The sequence below is a fragment of the Dipodomys merriami genome, unplaced genomic scaffold, assembly GCF_024711535.1.
Source record: "Dipodomys merriami isolate MVZ:Mamm:240054 unplaced genomic scaffold, mDipMer1.0.p SCAF_99, whole genome shotgun sequence".
Classification (NCBI taxonomy): domain Eukaryota; kingdom Metazoa; phylum Chordata; class Mammalia; order Rodentia; family Heteromyidae; genus Dipodomys; species Dipodomys merriami.
The window spans coordinates 166,538-177,638 of NW_027206612.1; the positions used below are offsets into that span (position 1 = coordinate 166,538).

At 44.3% G+C, this 11,101-nt stretch overlaps 1 long non-coding RNA gene across 1 annotated transcript; it reads left to right on the forward strand.

Annotated features, from left to right (window-relative positions):
- Positions 1–714: 714 nt before the first annotated feature.
- Positions 715–5,119, forward strand: LOC138822120 (uncharacterized). The gene is made up of 3 exons (XR_011370362.1): positions 715–857; positions 4,678–4,743; positions 4,966–5,119. It is a non-coding gene; the product is annotated as an uncharacterized lncRNA (long non-coding RNA).
- Positions 5,120–11,101: the final 5,982 nt, after the last annotated feature.

An 11,101-nucleotide genomic window follows, 5' to 3' on the forward strand; every position in this document is an offset into this window, starting at 1 on the left:
CTAACTCCTATGGTTTTGATCCACTGATCTATGACTATTTATAAGTCTTAAAAGTTCTCCCTCTGTTCAGCCCAATTACTTCAATTTGAGCTAGCAGAACAAATCAGTGTTAAGAGAGCTGATCATTCTGAGGAACCGAGGGCCAGATAATGAAAAGATAGTGGCTTTTCCTTTTCTGACCAAGGCCGGAGGCCAGGCTGGGCCCAGGGGCCCCTTTGAGCAAGGGCAGTGCGCTCCCCAAGCCCTCTGTGCACCAGCATCCTGGGAGCTGGGGTCACCCACCTGCGCATACTAATGAGAGTCATTCATGCCTGGAGACCAGGGGGGTTGCAAAGGGACTTTGTGGTGGCAATTCTCTCCTCTGACAAAGGTTCCCATTGTCACTGTATCTTCCCTGCCTCCCCTTGTCTGTTTTTGTGGGGGCAGGGCCTGGTGAGGGAGAACTCCACCAACTGCTTCCTAGAACTTTAAGATGCTCAGCTGTGCCACTGGCAAGAATGAACTGAGTACATGGAGAATGTTGGAGGAGATACTGTCAATTCAGGGAGATTCTGAGTCCTGCTATAGGTACAGAAGCAAGTGCTCTGACACCAGGCTGTACTCTAGTTTGAAGGGAAGGGTGCATGGTCCATGTGGCTTAGCATCCCTGGTTCTCCACTCACGGTGAGCATGCTTGTGACCACAGGTGCAGGTTCCTCAGCAGATGCCAAAGAAACAGAAGCTGCTGGAAGAAGCTGAGGAGATCTCAAAAAGAGAGAATATGGCTTTTGTCTGTAGGAAGTCTGGGATGACTCTCTTCAATCTGCCTGGGAGACTGTCAGATGTCTGCCTCTGCTGATCTGATGGAGTTTGCCCAGGTAACAGAGAACTGTCCTAGGCTGCGGTGTATGTGGTTTAAGATAGCAAAGAGCCTGCTACTCAGACTTGCTTTATAAGTTCTTTTGGCTGTGGTTGTAGTTTCCTTTTATGTTTCTTTTTAAATGAAAGCATTTCAAAAGGAGAGATGCATGTAGAAAAATGTGCGGAATGTTCTGAAAAGTTGTGAGAAGCTAAGAAAAATAATTTGTAAGGAAGGGGTAGTTGGGAAGAACATTTGTGATTAATTCATTTCCAGTCTTTTGAGGAGAGGTCTTATTGAGAGGTGTGTTTGTGATCACGTAGGCCATTTTTTACTATGGCTAATATTATGTACTATTGTATTTAATTTCAAGGCCCATCTGTAGAACTCAGTATGAAAGAATAAGTGTTTTTTATGTGAGTGTAACTTTTTGCTAAGATTTTCTTTTGTGGCTTAAACTTTTCCTAACAGGTGTTTTGTTGAGAATGACTAAAAACCAGATCTACCTGGATGGAAGTTTTAGTTTGAATGTGTTTATTCAAACTAAATATTATTTTCAAACAATTTTTCCCTCTAGGAGGGAGAGATTCCTATTTGTTTCTGTCTGCAAGGTAGAAGGGTTTCCTGCCTTGTTGACTTTGGGGGATGGGGACAGGAAGGGCCAACCACTGTAGAAGCACCTTGGTTGTTTTATTTGATGATCTTCTTTGTGGATAGAATTATTACCTCTAATCAGTCTGAGAATTGCATTACTCCTCCCCAAATTGAATCTCCATTTGGATTTCTAAAAAAAAAATTCATCACTTTATTTCCTGTTTCTTCACAAAATTGTTTTTTAAGTGATTTTGTTTTTGGCACAAAAATTTCCTTTACCATGTAGAAAATGTAAAAGCTGGGTAAAGAAGGCTTCCCATACATTCCTGGGGTGGAAATAGAGGGAGAAGGGGTGAACCTGCTCCCCTGACTCTCATGTGATTCTTGACGGTCTTTATTCTCCTCTCCCCCTTCCACACTTTGGCTAGAACACCATGTTTCCATGCAGGTGTCTCCTCACCCAGGAGCCTGAGCTTAAGGATGCTCTCGTTAGAACAAATGAGCAATGAGCACATTCACTACCATACAATGAGATCTCAAAATAGCAACTCTAGATTTTTAAAATAAAAGATAAGATCTCATAGAAATAACATGATTCCAAAAACCACCTCCAGTTCAATATTTCTACACTAGATATGCAAATGTGTATATATACATACACATATATATATAGATATATAGGCATATATCTATATATATAAAGAAGTATTGGCAATGACAAATAGGAAGGGACTGATTTAAGCACAAGCTACCTCTCATAGGAAAAGGAAATGATCCAGGAGATGAAAAAAACAAGATCAAATGACCAGAGAAGAATTTTCTCTTGTCTAGAAACACCTGCATAATGAATCCAAGTAATGAGAAAGAAAATGAAATCAGCCACAGAATTAATCAGCTGTTACCTCTTCATTGAATGCATGGTCTGAGATTTCGGTAACAAGAGTCTGTAACAAGTGGCTCAGAGTGGGAATGACCATGCACCCTGCTTAGCTGGGAGACCTCTGCTGTTACCCCAAGTCCCTGAACAATTATTAGTAGCCATGTTACTCAGCTCTCCACTGCTATGACAGAATTCCTGAGATAATCAGCCTTAAAGAAAGTAAAGGTTTATTTTGGCTTGTGGTAGGATTGGCTTCTCATGTCATGACAGCTGGGACATAAGGAGAAGAAAATGTTGGGGTTCCAATATTCCCTTCCGGAGTACAGCCCCAACGACCCAACCTCCATTATTCCACCTCTTCAGGATTCCACCAGCTTCTCATCAGGATGATGAAGAAGCCTTTAACTCTGAGCCTTCGGGGGAGATTTCAAAACCAAAGTGTAGTCAGAGCGTTGCCTTTATTTTTTGGTCAGGCGTGAGGCTTGAACTTGGGGCCTGGGCTCTGTCCTTGAGCTTTTTTGCTCAAGGCTAGTACTTTATCGCTTTGAGCCACAGCACCACTTCCAGTTTTCTGGTGTTTAATTGGAAATAGGAGTCTTGTACTTTCCTACCCAAGCTGGCTTCAAACCATGATCCTCAGATCTCAGCCTCCTCAGTAGCTAGGATTACAGGTGTGAGCCACTTACACCTGGCAAGAGTTTTGCCTTCTAATCTCATAATTGCAGACGTTTGGGTGGTAAGATGTATATACTGTTAAAAACTGAAATGTCCGTGAAGATGCTGGCTTTATACAAGGCTTCAGGGTTGGGAGATGGAGGAGACCAAACAGAGCTCAACGTGTTTCCATCAACAGCAAGGTCTGCACCAGAGAGCTGACCAAGAGGGGGCTTGGGGGACAGGAGGCACAGAATGGTTGTGGAGGAATAAAATTGTGTTCCTGGTTAGAACAATGATAAATTGTGTTTGTGGCTAATTTATAGTTTCTAGAGATCTTTCACATTGTTGTACTCCTGTATCTCCCCATGATATTGTAACCCCCGGAGAAGGAGGTGGTAAAGCCTTTTCAATAGAGAAGATGCTAGCAGCCAGCTGCTGCCCTCTGGTTGGGTGTCCTGGTTGGGAATGGATGTCAGACCCTCGCCCAGGATGGGTGGGAGAGAATGCAAACAGTTCAAAACCTGTGCAAAGAATTGCCATCTCTAAGGCCAGCAGCTACTGGAAACATCTAGAAAGCCATCTGTATCTCAATATTCACTTCCGACTAATGGATGCCCTAGTTCCTACTCTGGAAAGAGACTTAATGGCCTGCTTTCCATGGAGATCTGCAGTTTACTGTGGTTTATAAGAAAGGGCCAACTCACGAAAAATGGCAAGTATTTTTAGTTGATCGCCAAAGCAAGATGTCTGCAACTCAAACTCTGGGAAAGTAAGTGGTCTCCACAGCCTTTTCCCTCACTATGAGCCAATTGGAACCCTTTTCCCTCCCAGAGAAACAGTTTACCCGAGCTGAATGGAGTCTGGAGAGCTTAATCATCAAGTGACTCGAGGAGGGTAGCTGCTAGTTGGTACCCAAGGCTGGAAATTGCTGACATGACTGTGATGTGCGTTGCTCTGGCCTGGGGAGATGTTCACTCTGTTGGCAGAAAGATGAGGGGTTCAGATTTAATCCATCTGGGAAGGACTCGGAGTCAAGTGACCCACTGATGTTAGGCTTCACCCTAATAAGGTTCCACTGCCTGAGGCAGTGGGGGCTGGAGGGGATCCCCAGTGAATTGCTCATGACTCAGCTTCTCTTTCTGAGACATCTAATGAGGATAAAGTGACTTAGGAGGGATCTCCAGTTTCACTTCAACAGGGGTGAAGGTGGTGAGGTTTTCCGTTTGCTTTTTCGCCTGGGATGCTGTTCTTGGAGAGAGTAGAGCTGTGCACACAGTCCTCAGCTTACAGCCCGTGCTCGGTGCTTGATCCTGCTGCCTGTTTGATTCTGCTGTCATCTGGTGACTGGGACAGGAGATCTTGCACACAGCCCCTGCCCTTGACCTTCACGGTAGCAGGAAGGAGGGCCGGGGATGTGTGAGAACTCCAGGATCCAGGTCCAGAAGGCCTGAAGTCTGCAGCGTCTCCGCGGTTCCTATCATCCCATTCTTAGGGCTCTTTCTTTAGAGAAATATCACCAGAACTCCAGGTGATATTTCACGGGAAAGCTTTAGAGGGAAGAAGTGAGGTGAGATGTAAGAGATGCTTCCATAAAGTTTCCATCATGTCACTACAAATAAATGCAACCTTGCTCAAACTATGTACCCAAACTGTGGAACTCTTTGACTGAGTGGTTTAACTCCTATACACCCCTGCCTGTGTCTTTCAGCTGGGAATCTCCACAATGTTAGCAGATGGCAGCAGACTTCTGAGCTTTCTAGGCAATGCCTTCCAGGTGAGGAGTTTGGAACTTGAGGGAAGCCCAGAGCTCATTTCCGTTGTGCCCAACACAGCAAAACCTGGCCGTGCGAGGTACCAGTGCTTCCGGTCCTGCCCCTCCCTCAGCGCCAGGCTTTCTGAGCTGGCCTAGCAGCGAAAAACACCAGCCCGCGTCGTCTCCAGCTGGAAATCTTTTGTACTTAAAAAATCTAAATATGTCTTCTTTGTTTATTTCTAGGTACTTTTTCAAATGCAGTGATACATAACGACACAGGTCACACATGGAAAGATAACGGTAGCAACTTAAAGAAGTCATAGCTCAGTATCACAAACAGGCTGTTGATCTCAATGCCAGCGGGGTCCAGTGTGCTGTCACCTTACCTCATGATCCTTTCCAGGTGATCTGATGTCCTTCCATCCCCTCCCCCTGTCTCTGAAATGCTAACTGGTCTGTTCCTACAGTTTGGTCATCACAGAGATGGAACTGTCCAATAGGTAAGTTGTGGGATGGCCTTGACCTTCAGCCACATTCTCTGAGGGTCCTGGAAGCTGGGATGCCCGTCACTGGTTTGTTCTTTTTCAGTTTAGTTTAGTTTAGGTTTTAGTAATATTCTGCGGCATGTGTGTCCTGGTTTGCTTAAATATTTACTCACTGAAGGACAGCTGGGATGTATTGTAGATTTTGTTTTGCTATCATGAATAAGTAAAGCTGCTATGAATGTAAGCTGATTTGTTGTTGTTGTTGTTGGTTGTAGGGCTTGAACTCAGGGCCTGGTGTCTGTCCCTGAGAGCTTTTGCTCAAGCTTTCTGGTCTACCGCAGTGCTGCCTCTGGCTTTCTGGTGGCTAATTGGAGATGAGTTTCACCAAGACTTTTCAGCCTGGGCTGGCTTTGAACTGTGATCCTCAGATCTCAGCTTCCTGAGTAGCTAGGATATATAGGTGTGAGTCACCAGTGTCCGGCTGAATATGAGTAGCTAGGATATAGGTGTGAATCACCAGTGTCCGGCTGAAAATAAGTTTTGATTAGGCATAAATTTTACCTGCTCTGTGATCAGTGCCTTGAAATGTGATATGGTAGTGGCAAGTTTGTTTCTCTGTTTCTCTGTCTCTTTCTCTGTCTGATTGTTTCTCTCTCTGTATCTGTCTGTCTGTCTGTCTGTCTGTCTCTGTCTCTGTCTCTCTCTCTCTCTCTTTGAAATACAGGATGGCCTGGAACTCATGATCCCCTTGCCACACCATCTGGAGTACTGAGATTACAGGAATGCACCATGACAACTGGTCTAAGTTGGGTTATTTGAGAAATAACTGTTTCCAGAGTGACTATATATTTTACAATCTACCAGCAATGAGTGCGTGAGCCAAGCCTGCACACCCTCAGCAGTATTTGGTGTTTTAAAACTATTCTCATGGGTGTATAGTGATATTTGACTATAATTTTATTTTGCATTCCCTGATTGAATAATGACACCAAACATATTTTTATGTGCTTATTTGCCATCTGTCTATCCTTCTTTGTAAAATGTCGTTGATATCTTTTGTATATTTGGATTTGTTTTTACTGTTGAGCTTTGAGAGTTGTTTATGTATTTCACAGAATAGTCCTTCCTTTGTTGGATATATGGTTTTCAAATATTTTTTCCCAGTCTGCACAGCTTGTCTTTTTATTCATTGAATAGAGTCTTTTCTTCTCCTTTCTCCTCTCCTCTCATCTCCTTTCTCCTCTCCTCTCCTTTCTCCTCTCCTCTCCTCTCCTACCCTCTCTCTTCTCTCCTCTCTCTGTTTTTTATTCTTTTGGTAGTAGTGGGGTGTGAAATCAGAGCTTTATGTTTGCTAGACAGGCATTCTACTACTTGAGATACACTTCGTTGTAACTGGTTTGTCAAAGAGTGTCCTGTATTTTTGCCCAGATCAGCATTGGGCTGGGACCCTCCCATCTCTACTTTGTAATCCGATTAGAATCTTTTATAGACCAAAGGATTTTAATTTTGATGGCATCCATATTTACCAAGTTTTCCTTTATAGCTCATGTTTTTGATGTCAGGTCTAAAAACAATCACTGTTTAGCTCAACATTTTAAAGATTTTTTTTCTTTTCCCTTGTATATTACATAACTTATTGTTTTCATTTAAGGCTATGTTACTTTTTTGGGTCAATTGTGAAGTGGTGGAAGAAATTATAGGAGATCATGTGTAAGTACAGTTGATTTTTGGTGTTTATGATGTGTGTCTTGTACATAAGTTCTAGGAGAGTTTTATAGGTACATTGGCATCTGTGTCTATGGTGTCTAACTCTGTTAGGACCATTTGTTAGAAGCCCTATTCTTCTTCCATTGAATTGCTCTTGTACTTTTGTCAAAAACCCACTGGTTCTACAGTCTGTGCTATTTCCCTGACCTGTTTGCCTATTCCACCAACAGTGCCTCAGTGTAATTAGCATAGCTGTGGCATTCCTGGAAATTACATAGATCAATTCCTTCCACTTTATTCTTACTTTCAAAATTGTTTAGCCATTATGGTTCCTTTACCTTTTATTTATTGTTGTTGTTTGTGGGGCTTGAACTCAAGACACAGGCCCTGCCCCTGAGTCTTTTGCTCAAGACCAGTAATCTCCTACTTTGAACCACAGCTCTACTTCCAGAATTTTTGCTGGTGGTTAATTGGAGATAAGATCTGTGTGTGCATCAAAGATTCTGCAAAGCATGGAAATGGGAGTGGGAGCCGCCACTCAAGTTTCCTTGGACGCCATTCCAGAGAGGGAAGAGATGCTAGAAGTCCAGGAGCTTCATTTGATCTCCATGGACACCATTTGTGGTCCCTGCAAGGTCTTCTTCCATGTGGCTGGGTGCGAGCTCACTACATGCAGCCCAAAGTTGCCATCTGTATCTTTGTTGGGGTGGGTGGGATACAGACATACTTGTGTTGTGTTTGTCTGGAAAACATGAGTTATTGCCTACATTTTATGGTGCTGCCAGATTGTCCTTTGACTACCAAGCAGACTTTTGTGGGTACTCTCTCCTCTCCTCTCCTCTCCTCTCCTTTCCTCTCCTCTCCTCTCCTCCCCTCCCCTTTCCTCTCCTTCCCTCCACTTCCACCTCCCTTCCTTTCCCTTTCCCTTTCCCCTCCCTTCCCTTCCCTTTCTTTCTCTTTCCCTTCCCTTTTCCTTTCCTTTGCTGTCCCCTCCTCTCTTCTTCTCTTCCCTCCCTCCTTCCCTCCCAACCTCCCTCCCTCCTTCCTTCCTTCCCTCCTTCCTTCCTTCCTTCCTTCCTTCTTTCCTTCCTTCCTTCCTTCCTTCCTTCCTTCCTTCCTTCCTTCCTTCCTTCCTTCCTTCCTTCCTTCCTTCCTTCCTTCCTTCCTTCCTTCCTTCCTACCTCCTTTTCGCATCTGTATTCTTTCCAGGGTCTTCACCTCTGAATGTGGGATGTGGAGAACACAGAGAATGCATATCACATTGCTCATTGTGCACCAAGGCTTCTAGATTGTTGGCTTTCCTGCATCCACTTCCAGAATTTTCTCATTTGTTTTGTATTTAAATGTCCAGGGTGTCCTGATGGGATGGCTCATTCCATCTTCACAGAAGCAGAAATCGGTGTCATTTGCACCCTCTGAGGGAGAGGCTGGGCGCGGTGCTGGGCCAGTGTGCTAATTTCTTTCTCTGGGAGGTCAGCAGGGAGGGATAAGATGGGGCACCGTGGGCGGAGAGGTAGGAATCATAAGAGTCCCAGTAAGCCATTAGACCATGTAAGAGACTTCGTAGCTTCCCCTTGGAAGGAGGCAGTTGCTGAGTGACCATGATCTGACTTAAGTTTTAAAGCACTGCCTGGTTGCTATGTATAGAATAAGCTATCATCACTAGCAGGGGGTGTGAGGAAGGAAGTCCAGGAGGAGGGAATCCAGTTTTACCCAGGGGGGGTGAGTTCCGTGTCTCCGGCCTCAGAGCTCTCAGGAAGACCACATCATTCAGAGCATGGTGTCTGCCCGCAGAACAAGGATAGGTTTATTGACTAGCTGCACCTTGATCCATTTGGTTAAATCTGAGGTAGCAAACACACAAATGCAACGTGCAATCTAACGTCTCTAGGATGCGGTGCTTCTGGGTGAGTGCACGCCTGGCCCAGGTACTGACAGCGGACACACGCATCTCACAGCCGGCCCCCGTCCCAGCCTAGGCCAGATGTGGCAATGACCTCGTTAGTGCCCAGTGGTTCTTCTTGCTTCTGTTCTTTCCCCCCTCCCCCCTTTGGAGATAGTGCCTAAAAAAAAGAAAGGTCTCTATCTACAATTGGAATGTGTCTGATGCAACTTTCAATTATGCCATCTGCTACCCTGGGAGAAGAAACATGAGTTACTGCTATTATACTGGAATTCTTAATGACTTTTTGGAATAATGCACATTTATCAACTGATAGTGATGCCACGGATCCAGCCTGAACTGCCCAGATGATTTTGTGAATGAAAGTTTTTTTTTTTTTTTTTTTTTTTGCAGCCCAATGACTATTTTATAATGCATTCAGAGAAGAGTCTGCGATTTGATGATGATGATGATGATGATACTCAGTTGGGAAACATTGGAAAACTCCACCCAGGCTTCAGTTATGACTTTCAGTGTTTTCTCCTGATTGAGTCAAGATCATCAGTCTCCAGTGACACTGCTGACCCTGCTCCCTCTCGGAGGAATGAGAAGGCACACGGAGCCTTCCTGGGGTGGTGCCTAGAAGATGACCGGGGTCCCCAGCACCACAGGCTTCCTGGAGCAGCCAGGCTGACCTCATGGGAGAGCTCCAGAGTGAGTGCTCAGTCCCCTGCCCTCTGGATGAGCTCCTCGCTTTCTTCTCCTTCCTTCTGTCGCCAACACAGCTAAGCCATTAGAGAACAAGTTCCGTGCTTGGTTTACACATTCTCTCTTCTTCAGCATCTATTCCAGATTTGGGGGGCAGCAGGAGGGCTTCTGTTATACAATATCAGTATAATCCTGTGCCATGCCTTTGTGAATCAGACTTGACGTAGAGAGGAGACGATGCATTCTCAGGATGAAATTTAAAGAATGGCGGGGAGGGGACTTGGTTTTGAATCAGCTTTGGTGTCCTTCTGCTCCCCTTACTGTGATACAATTGACCTTCTAGGATTAGGTAGGGTTACATCGGGCGGTACAGAGGTAAGCACTCCAGACAAGGTGATGTACCACCTACTCCTAAAGATATTTACCACCCACAAAACAAGCACACTGTGCTGGACACAATCAGACTTCATCTGGGTGAAGGGACCAAGAGTCTCTCTTCCTGATGTGGATATCTCACAAAGGGATTTTCAGAATGGTCATAATATACAGCATGCTATGTATATGGGGAAGCCACTATTCTATATACTATGTGTGTATGTATGTATGCATCTGAATTTGTCATCTATCTTCATCCTCTATTCATCTGTCTTCATCTTCTAATTTTCTATCACCCATCTATAATGTAAGTATGGCTTCAACTTTTTAGTAGTTTCATTATCTGTAGTGTACAAAAATTTAAGCAGTATATAAGAACATACAACGCATCTTGATCAGTGTCACCCTTTTAACATTCTTACCCATCCTTCCCAACTCACCTTTTCCATCACTTTCTTTTAAATTTTGTAGGATATACATTAAATTCTTGATTACATTCTCCCCTCTCCTTTCTCTTCTCATGATCTCAATTTTCCAGTAGCAATAACTTTTCAGTTTGTGGGCTGGGTTATTTTCAATCTATAAAGAGAGTGTGACTAAAGTAATTCTTGAAGAACAGGTAACATTCTTAAGTTTAGAAAGTGGCCTTTGTCTTCTATGTCATTTCAAAGTTGAAGCAAAATTAAATCTGTGGTGTTTTGTGTGTTTTGGTCAGTTTATTGTTAGTTTCCTTGACAATGTATCTGACATAAGTATCTCTTTTTTTTTTTCAGTTGTGGGGCTTGAACTCTGGGCCTGGGCACTGTCCCTCAGCTAGCATTCTACCACTTGAGCCACGGCACCACTTCTAGTTTTCTGGTGGTTAATTGGAGGTAAGAGTCTCATGGACTCTCCTATCTGAGCTGGCTTTGAACCATGATCCTCAGATCTCAGCTTCCTGAGTAGCTAGGATGACAGGAATGAGCCACCAGTGCCCAGCTTGAAATAAATATCTTAAAGGGAGAGAAGATTTATTTTGGCTCAGGTTTTACAAGTCTCAGTCCATGGCTGGCTACATTGCTTGGGTCTTTCGGCAAGGGTGCATTGGACATAAGCTGCTCACCCCACAGTGAGCATGAAGCAGAGAGCAAGGAAGGAGGCGGGCATGCGGAGAGACCCCAGTGGTCTGCTTTGTTCTAGCCACACCTCTTAAGGCCGGAACCTCCTCAGCTGTGTGCTAGTT